This window comes from Periplaneta americana, chromosome 6 (genome assembly GCF_040183065.1).
Source record: "Periplaneta americana isolate PAMFEO1 chromosome 6, P.americana_PAMFEO1_priV1, whole genome shotgun sequence".
NCBI lineage: Eukaryota > Metazoa > Arthropoda > Insecta > Blattodea > Blattidae > Periplaneta > Periplaneta americana.
This window is the reverse complement of record NC_091122.1, coordinates 4252501-4263861: the sequence shown is the minus strand read 5'-3', so window position 1 is coordinate 4263861 and position 11361 is coordinate 4252501.

The following is an 11361-nucleotide window of genomic DNA, read 5'->3' as shown; positions in this document are numbered from 1 at the left end:
GGAAGAACTCGGAACTATTTACAATGTATTTGGTAATTCAAATATCAGACGACTGCTGCTGCCATCTACCTGTAGGCCTATAAGGTTCCTCCTGAATCAGCTAGCAAGCGACGGAAAATGGAATCCTAGAAAATTGAAGCCAAGGAAGTATGTGACTGTATAATTCAGGAAACTACTCACCGTTTCCAGTCCTTAAGCTACCTAGACGCAACAAAATCGTTAAACAGCAAAATTTTTTAGAATTTTTCGTATAATTTTCGTGAACGCGAACTTTAAGTTGGTGTCAACAGCTATACTATACTGAACAAAAGAGTGTTAAAGACACAACTTGGAGTTTTATACGGAAAACCCGACTTCCAAAATATAGATGTCTGTTCAATTGTTACAATACATAGTCTGCAACAATTTACAGGATACATTCCGTGAAGTAACAAAGTTGTTAAATATTTTGGTTACAACACCAATGGCCACTGCTGAGCCAGAAAGATGTTTTTCTTGCTTGAAACGCATAAAAACGGTTTTTAAGGAACACTATGTCCCAGGATCGTCTCACTGCTCTTGCAATACTGTCAATAGATAAGAGTATGATGTCCAAGATGGAGGGGTTTAACACCAGTGTAAATGACAAGTTCTACAGTAGGAAGGAACGTCGTATGGACTTCATATTTCGTCACTAGGCGAGTCTCAAATTAAGATAAATACATATAAGTGTGTACAGTAGGCCGATATAGAGATTGTAGCACACTCATTATTTTGACCACCAGCCGCTACTGCTCTGCATATGAGCTATTCCATCTCAAATCGACCGAAATATAGAGAAAATTGTCCTTACAATTTCTAAATACAATATAACGTTTTTTGTATGTAGAGAACTGTGATACAGTGCTTTGTGCAAAGTTTGAGGCATCAGAACTTCATAGTGTTTAAATTAAAAATATTTAAATTTATCGTATTTTCATAAAATTAGCAACTTTAAACTGTTGTAGCTCCGAAACACTTTCACCCAATGATCAAAATCATGGTTTATTTTGGTGCTGAGAAATTACAGTTTATATTGACATATAAACAGATTTTCTTACTTTTTGTGGAAATAGAGAAATTTAGATTTTTCTCATTAAGACGCCTTTGACGACGAAAAAATATTTTTAAAATATATGGTTAGATTCCGCATTGAAAGTACAAATAAACACATATTTTTTACTGGTGCAACGTTGATAAGAAAGTATTGAAAATATCAAATAAAGAAAATAAATAGTACGCGCGTGAACTAACCAACTGAATGTGAGACGGGAGATAGACCAGATAAGCAAGGCCAGGAGACAAACACGTCATGTTTCGTCTAGTAGCGCATAGCTGGGCTAGCTTTATCACAAATTTTCCTAAACACAGGAGTAAAATGACGCCCAATACTCGCTTATCTTCAGCTCTCGGCCAGTATGTGGGGTACTGCACCGTTCAAGTCTAGGAGTGTGAAAATAATCTATTTAATACCCTCGAAACTTATTGCCGTACCACTAAGCAAACAATGCCGAATCCCTCTAATAATGCAAGGTTTTTTCTCAATATTTTTTTTTACATTTTTACAAATGGCCAAAAAGCCTAAAAGTAAGTAAAATCAGATTATCTGTCGCTCTGTGTACAATAAAAATAAGGATTACTTCTTAACATAACCTACCAAATGTCAGCTTCAAAATGAGCTCCCGTTCAATGCTCTGCAGTAAATGGTTCCAGAGTTCTGAGCGCTGAAAGAGGCTTGTTTTTATAAAATACGCTAAATTTGTCGCTCAACCATACGAAAACTGTTTGACTTTCGATAGTATATTTTTTAAAATGCACTCTCCTCAGTACCTTGTATAAATAGGGGAAAAAACTAGAGTATAAAAATGCGAGGTTTTTTACTATCCATTTCATATGGAATACCCCATATGATCCATATATCTTAATGTCGTCTATCATCTGATATCTTCTTCTGCCCCGAATTCTTCTCCCGTTCACCATTCCTTCCAATATATCCTTCAGTAGACAGTTTACTCTCAGTCAGTGACCCAGTAAATTCATTTTTCTCTTTTTGATCAGTTTCAGCATAATTCTTTCTTCACCCACTCTTCCCAACACAATTTCGTTCCTTATTCTGTCTGTCCATTTCACACGCCCCATTCTCCTCCATATCAACATTTCAAATGCTTCTATTCGCTTCTCTTCACTTCGTCGTAATGCCCACGTTTTTGCCCCTTACAATTCCACATTCCACACAAAGCACTTTAACAGTCTCTTCCTTAATCCTTTATCCAAAGGTCCACAGAAAACACTGTTTTTTCTATTAAAAACTTCCCTTGCCACTGGTATCCTCCTTTTGACACCCAAGTATTTCAAATTGTTCATTTGTTTCACTCCATTTCGAATTTGCACTTCTATCTCCTTTATTTTCCTATTTATTTATTAATTCATTCTCAGTTTCCTATCCAAGAGAAGATCCTTCACTGCAAATCCAGCATTCCCCTATCTTCTCCCGATTTTCTGACTTCCTCTTAGTTTCCGCATACGATCCATATATTTCACCGTTGTCTATCATCTGACATCTTCTTCTGCCCCGAACTCTTCTCCCGTTCACCATTACTTCCAGTGCATCCTTCAGTAGGCAGTTTCTTCTCAGCCAGTGACCCAGACAATTCCTTTTCCTCTTCCTGATCAGTTTCAGCATCATTCTTTCTTCACCCACTCTTTCTAGCATAGCTTCATTTTTTATTCTGTCTGTCCACTTCACACGTTCCATTCTTCTCCATATCCACATTTCAAATGCTTCTATTCGCTTCTCTTCACTTCGTCGTAATGTCCATGTTTCTGCCCATACAATGCTACACTCCACGCAAAGCACTTCACAAGTATCTTCCTTCATTCCTTCTCTAGAGGTCCGCAGAAGATGCTCCTTTTCCTATTAAAAGCTTCCTTGGCCATTGCTATCCTCCTTTTGACTTCCTGGCAGCAGCTCATGTTACTGCTTATAGTACACCCCAAGTATTTGAAGCTGTTCACTTTTTCTACTGCCTCATTTAGTATTGTCATGACAACCATGGTCTTCGTCTCGTTTACATTTATCTTCATCCCATACTGCTCACAGCTGTCATTTAGCTCCAGTAGCATATCCCTTAGTATCATCTCCTCTTCTGCTAACAACGCCATATCTTCAGCAAATCCTATTCTTCTTCCTCCTACTATCACCCCTCTCATATATTGAAAACAATTCTTCAATAAATCCTCCAAGTAGACGTTGAACAGGAGAGGTCATAAAGGGCATCCTTGTCTCTATTCCACTTTCCTCTGACATTTCTTCTCCTATCCTGATTTTGACTCTTTTCATATGAAGATTACTGAACAGACTCTTCTGTTTCCAATCCACACCAATTTTCCTCAGGATCCCCATATTTTTATTCCAATCCATATACATATAAACGTATCCTAGCTTTTGTACGTAGATCTTAAACTGAAATATTAAATCTCATGTCCTAAATTCACAAACACACCAGGTAAGTCATATGTCATTCGTAATATGTAAAGTTCCGATATCAGGATCATATTTAAAATGTGCACTCCATTCTTTAGTCCTTCAAACAATATGTGAACTCGAAGTCGTGGGCTATGGGTCTGTCACAAATGTGCAGACTTACTGTTTACATTGCATTATGATCATCTTTCAATTTTTTGAGTGCTTTATTTGGTAAGCCTATATCTGTAATCTTGAAGGAAAAACTGAATGAGGTAGAAACAAATAGTAAAAATAAAAACATTAGAGATATATATAAGGGCATAAAGGAATTCAAGAATGGATATCAGGCAAGAGTAAACGTGATCAAGGATGAGAATGGTGACTTGCTTGCAAACGCTCATTCAATCCTGAACAGATGGAAAAACTATTTTGGACAACTACTAAATATACATAGTCCAAGTAGAAATGATCGGGACGAAAATCAAATACAAACTGCTGAGCCATTTATACCCGAACTCACACTTTCTCAAGTCGAAATTGCGATAGAAAATCTCAAAATTTATAAGTCTCCAGATATCGATCAAATTCCAGCAGAATTAATACAAGAGGATGGAAGCGCATTATCTAACGAAATTTATAAGCGTGTACTTGCTATTTGGGAAAAGGAAATTGTACCAGAACAATGGAAGGAGTCCACAATCGTACCTATCTTTAAGAAGGGGGACACGACTAACTGTAGTAACTTTCGAGGAATATCACTTTTGTTGACGTCGTACAAAATTCTGTCCAATGTTCTTTTAAGAAGATTAACTCCATATGTAGATGAAATTATTGGGGATCATCAGTGTGGTTTTAGGCGTAATAGATCAACTATTGACCAGATATTTTGTATTCGACATTTAATGGAGAAAAAATGGGAGTATAAGTGAACAGTGCATCAGTTATTCATAGATTTCAAAAAGGCATATGACTCGGTTAAGAGAGAAGTTTTATATGATATTCTTATTGAATTTGGTATTCCCAAGAAACTAGTTCGATTAATTAAAATGTGTCTCAGTGAAACATACAGCAGAGTCCGTATAGGTCAGTTTCTGTCAGATGCGTTTCCAATTCACTGCGGGCTAAAGCAAGGAGATGCACTATCACCTTTACTTTTTAACTTTGCTCTAGAGTATGCCATTAGGAAAGTCCAGGATAACAGAGAGGGTTTGGAATTGAACGGGTTACATCAGCTGCTTGTCTATGCGGATGACGTGAATATGTTAGGAGAAAATCCACAAACGATTAGGGAAAACACGGGAATTCTACTGGAAGCAAGTAAAGAAATGGGTTTGGAAGTAAATCCCGAAAAGACAAAATATATGATTATGTCTCATGACCAGAATATTGTACGAAATGGAAATATAAAAATTGGAAATTTATCCTTTGAAGAGGTGGAAAAATTAAAATACCTGGGAGCAACAGTAACAAATATAAATGATACTCGGGAGGAAATTAAACACAGAATAAATATGGGAAATGCCTGTTATTATTCGGTTGAGAAGCTTTTATTATCCAGTCTGCTGTCAAAAAAGCTGAAAGTTAGAATTTATAAAACAGTTATATTACCGGTTGTTCTGTATGGTTGTGAAACTTTGACTCTCACTTTGAGAGAGGAATACAGGTTAAGGGTGTTTGAGAATAAAGTGCTTAGGAAAATATTTGGGGCTAAGAGGGATGAAGTTACAGGAGAATGGAGAAAGTTACACAACACAGAACTGCATGCATTGTATTCTTCACCTGACATAATTAGGAACATCAAATCCCGTTTGAGATGGACAGGGCATGTAGCACGTATGGGCAAATCCAGAAATGCATATAGAGTGTTAGTTGAGAGACCGGAGGGAAAAAGACCTTTAGGGAGGCCGACACGTAGATGGGAAGATAATATTAAGATGGATTTGAGGGAGGTGGGATATGATGATAGAGAATGGATTAATCTTGCTCAGGATAGGGACCAATGGCGGGCTTATGTGAGGGCGGCAATGAACCTCCGGGTTCCTTAAAAACCAGTAAGTAATTGAGTATTATTATTATTATTAATTATTATTATTACTATTTATCCAATACCTACCCACTTCACTTTACGTGATTCGGATTCCACATATTGCGGATAGATGGCAGGAATTTGACCCATTTTTCTAGTTGTACACCACTTCGGCAGGCCACACTATACATGATGTGTATCTGTGGAGAGTTATGTCGTGTAGTAGAGTGAGTATGTGTAAGTGTTCGTGTAAGTGTAGTGTCTGGAATGAGTGATGATGATGACGATGAGGAAGGGAGAAGGGGCAATCCAGTGCCGGCACGTAGTCTACTCCTGTCGAATACTGTAGGAGCAAGGGGGCCGCCAGGCTTAACGTCCCCGTCCGACGGACGAATCACTATCAACAGTGACATATGCCTTCTCTTTATATGCACTGCGGAGAGATTTGGGATTTAACCCAGGCATATTGGTGTACAATCTAGCGATTAGAAGTTGTGCACCGCCATCTCTCCTAGTCCCGAGGTAGACACGATACCACAGAGCTAACTCGGCTGACAATATTATTACTATTATTATTATTATTATTATTATTATTATTATTATTATTATTAACAGTAACCTACTAGAGGTTTTGATTTATCTAGATAAAATCAAAACTCGAGTGGAATTTAATTGACTATTACATGATTAGAAGAAAGTATATAAAGATTAGAAGTAACGAAATACTCTAATACAACAAAGTAGATATTATGGCTTACTAAAATTATATTTCACTAAAGTTACCTTCACCAAAACGTTTGAACAGAGCTGCCATTTTCAGTCGACTATCTAAGCGGGAAGCAAATGACGATCGCAAAGCATGTTTTATAATACCGTAAAGAATTTTCAGTTTGAAATGTTGGCAAACAAAGAAACAAATGCTAAGGAAATGGTAAATACAAAGAAATGTTGGAGAAGCGATGAAATTAGACAAATTCTAGGGAAGTGATCAAATTGTGTGATAAACAGCCATGATTGGTTGAAAGATGTCCTTGCGTATCATATTATTGGTCAAAAGTAGTATGACGTAGTAAAGGTGTAATAGTATTTATTTACAGCATTTCTTTATTTATTTATTTATTTATTTATTTATGTACCTATTTATTTATGTACTTATTTATGTATTTATCTATTTATTTATCTATCTATTTATGTACTCATTTATTTATTTATTTTTTTTCTATTTATTTATTTATGTACTTATTTATTTATTTATTTATTTGTTTATTTGTTTATTTATGTATTAGTTATTAATGAATTTATTTATTTATTTGTTTATTTATTTATTTGTTTATTTTTTATTTATTTATTTATTATTTATTTATTTGTTTGTTTTTATTTATTTATTTACTTATTTTTATTGATTGATTGATTGATTTATTTATTTATTTATTTATTTATTTATTTATTTATTTATTTATTTATTTATTTATTTATTTATTTATTTATTTATTTATTTATTTATTTATTTATTTATTTATTTTTTATTTTTTTATTTATTTATATATCTATTTATTTATGTACTTATTTATTTATTTGTTTCTTTATTTATTTGTTTATTTATTTATTTATTTATTTATTTATTTATTTATTTATTTGTTTCTTTATTTATTTGTTTATTTATTTATTTATTTATTTATTTATTTATTTATTTATTTATTTATTTATTTATTTATTTATTTATTTATTTATTTATTTGTTTCTTTATTTATTTGTTTATTTATTTATTTATTTATTTATTTATTTATTTATTTATTTATTTATTTTATTTACTTATTTAGGCCAATTTATTTATTTGATCACTACTACAGAACATGTGTTCCAATTACAGTAGGATATTGTAACTATAACATGCAACTAGAAATTAACATGTCATGAAACTATTGCTATATATACATATATTGTTCTTTGTAACATAAGATACACATTTAAATATTTAAGCATGATAAAGTAGAATCAGGTCTAATAATTCTTAACAGTACTTAAATCATTGACATCAAGTAATGCTTTACATAACTTTTTCTTGTACATATTGTATGATAACGAAAAATCTAAATCCTGTTTATAATTATTATCATTATCATTATCATTAATATTATTATTGGTAGTGTCATAATCATTATAATTACCATTATTATTGCTATTATCATATCATTATCATTATCATTAATATTATTATTGGTAGTGTCATAATCATTATAATTACCATTATTATTGCTATTATCATATCATTATCATAATCATTAATATTATTATTGGTAGTGTCATAATCATTATAATTACCATTATTATTGCTATTATCATATCATTATCATAATCATTAATATTATTATTGGTAGTGTCATAATCATTATAATTACCATTATTATTGCTATTATCATATCATTATCATTATCATTAATATTATTGGTAGTGTCATAATCATTATAATTACCATTATTATTGCTATTATCATATCATTATCATAATCATTGTCATCATTATTATTATTATTACTATTATTATTATTATTATTATTATTATTATTATTATTAATAAACCCGCAGAAGTAACAGTTCCTCTAGTTCTAGCCTATACTAACCACACGGCGTAAATATTTCGTAGCGGTGAAGCAAGCCCAAGGTTACTTTAAATTGGTAGTTAAATATCATCCAATGGTCTGCAACTAAGCGAGGTGTTTTAATCACTGCCATAAACAATCGTCATAAATCTTAATTAGATACTCCAGAGAAAGCTGAACTAATGCTGTCCTCAACATCAAATAAAAGGGATTAACATCTGAATCAATTCAGAGGAGCCTCGTCGAACGTTTGAAGCACTGGTTCACAACCCGAGTGCCGCAGGACAATAAAACACATGAAATGCTTTAATAATAATATGCACTTTTTACGGACAATATTATGATGATACCCGTACATAAATCGGCTTGTAATTTCAATTTATACAGTTAATTTAATTCTATACACATAACAAATTAGGAATGTGCCCTCTGCCGTATATTAAACTGTCTCTCCGTTCACTGATGTTTTAACCAGTGGATAGCATCTCCGTAGTGAAGTGAAGTGTGGACTCATCGGCACAGGACAGAATGGAAGCAAGATGTGTGCAACACGTTGTTTCAAGAAGAATCTGGAGAAAATCCATCTGTTATGAGTTGAAACTAAGTTTCGTATTGCGATTATAGTCCAGGTCTATACCACGAGAACAAAACCGAACCATTTCCCCCCCTTTACTACTATTATGCTAATGGATTATAGCGGTTTTCTAGTTGTCAGTTTCAATTTTCTTTTACCAACTTTGTTTAGAATTTCGGTACTGACATACATAGAGACATCATTTTATTTTTACTAACATTTTTAATATTAACTTGCCCATACCTCTGGATCAACGCCGTTTGCTACCCCTTCCACGACTGGAGTTCGATGATACTGGCGTAATATACAAACAAATCACTTTACTAGGTATAGGAGGGAAGAAAAGTAGTTCATCCATTTACGTAAACTGGAAAATATCGCGATTTTGAGTTTGATCATTTTCATTAGGTTTTTGTTTAATCAAAATACAGTACAGTATTAACAATGAGTGTTTTTACTCACGAACTGAGCTGTCCATGTGGACGTATTCATTATGCAGTGTATATTATACTGCCTACAGCACATTAGCGTACAATATAGAGAATGAAGTTAAATGGATAAATAATCATAATATGGATATTTAAACATATTTTTAAAATGGTGGACGTTTATTTCGAGACTTCAGTTCTAATGTGAATATTATCGCAGTATAGACTATTGCACCTAATTCCAATTACCAGTTTCGTCCTTCGTACTAGTAGCTCATGTTGAAATAATTCTGTACCTACTCTGTAAAAGAGTACCTTACGTACTGTAAATTCAATCTTCAATTCTGCCCGATCCGAAAAGATAAAATTACTCAGACATGCTATCTACTGTCCGTCCAAGGGGTTTTGTCGTAGGGTCGTAGAAAGGGAGGAAATCACGTGATAGTTAATTACATAACGAGGCCCTTTCATTTAAATTATTTTAAATAGTTGTATAATATTACGTAGACATCCAATACCTAACAGAAATTAATGTTCTCAGAAAAGAGTTAAGACAGCCCAGCCACTAGCTGGCGAGTAAAAGCTGGTGGGGGAAACCGGGATACGACGTAGGCAAATGGATGACAGTACCTGTGCGAAAATGATTCAATATTGAAAGCTCTTTCGTCACTGGAAAACGCGAACATATTTTTGGAACGTACTGTTTACTATGACCGCAAGGCTACTATGACTGTATACGCGGTCTTGGATCTGTGTGGAGGACGGTTGAACTTCATTAGTAGAAGGGGTGGGAGTGAAGTACATTAAAAAACTCAGGTACAATAAAAATTGAAGTAAAAATAAAATGATGTCCCTGTACAAGTGGCAGTTACTTTCTAGCTCTTATGTTGGCAGCATCGTTTGCCTTTGGAGAATCTGTCAACGTTCATGAAACGAAAGCTATTACCCGGAGTTATTTGAATTTTAAACATAATTCATTATTAATATTACTAAGTAATACAGTAACAATTTATTTCTGATTGAGGTTCTGTCTGATATGTACATCTGCTCTCAGGCAGTACATCTCACTTGACGATATGTGCCAGAGGAAGAACAATTGTTTGTATGCATCTGAAGTCTGACTAGTATAATATGTAGCTAGTCGGAGATGTATGCGATGGAGGGGGAAAAGGAACTGCCCACCCTACGCCACATCACCTGGCTTAGTTGCCTCATAAGTGACCCCTTATTGGTGTCACGAGGTTCAAATCTGTCTTCGGACAGTTAACTGAACAACAACAGTAGCATTTAAAATATAAACTATTCATTTAAGAGCGGTATATGGTTTACGGACCTCGTACTAATGATTTCATTGGTGAAACAACGTAATTTTTGGGTTGTCTCGTGAATCATAATCTGTTTACGCAAACCAATGAATTTTATGTTGTCAAACAAAATAAATGTTAATATCAAATCAATCAATTAATCTTTATTTTTATGTTGCATAGCCTTCAAGAGAGAACAGAAATCATCCTTATTGATTAAAGTTAGGAAATTACACAAAATAAGCTGTTTTTTCATCCTGCAATCAACTGATAATAACAAAAATGCAGGTTGCCAGGCGACGATAGAAAACAAAAGATGCGAAAACAAATGACTGAGGTGTATAAATAATTTAATGCTCTTTCATATTTAAGTATAAAAATATAGGGGAGGAGGGGTGCCATTTGAAATTTCAAAATAGGGGTGAAAACTAAGATGCAATTAAGCCTGGTTTCAGACTTCCTCCCTCAATATCTAAATTGACGTGTTTTTTTTCTTGTTTAAGTTGAATTCAATTTAAATAATTAACTTAGTTATTTATACTGGCAAGTTTTGAAATGAAAGCCCTGTAAAAAATTTTTTATAGAAGTAAGTAACTTTAGTCATTATTTTTAAACAAAATGGCGCTTTCTTAATATCTCAGAGACTTAGAACGAGCAAATATTCATAGTAAATAAGCAAAAACCGTCAGGAAGGAGTCGGATTTGCTGAAAGTGTACAGACTTCATATCCCGAGAGTTTGCACGCGTCTAACGATCTATCCCCCATCCCAACCTTTTCGTGCTCACAGCGCATGATTAAATATGACTTTAAGTCTTAATCGACGTGTTGACTTATTAGCACCTCGCACTTAATTAAGTGCCCATACTGTCTTACAACAAACGGTGATAAAGCCGCTAACAACCCCGGCGCGGTTATATGCACAGTTTTATTGAGCCTATCAAATCC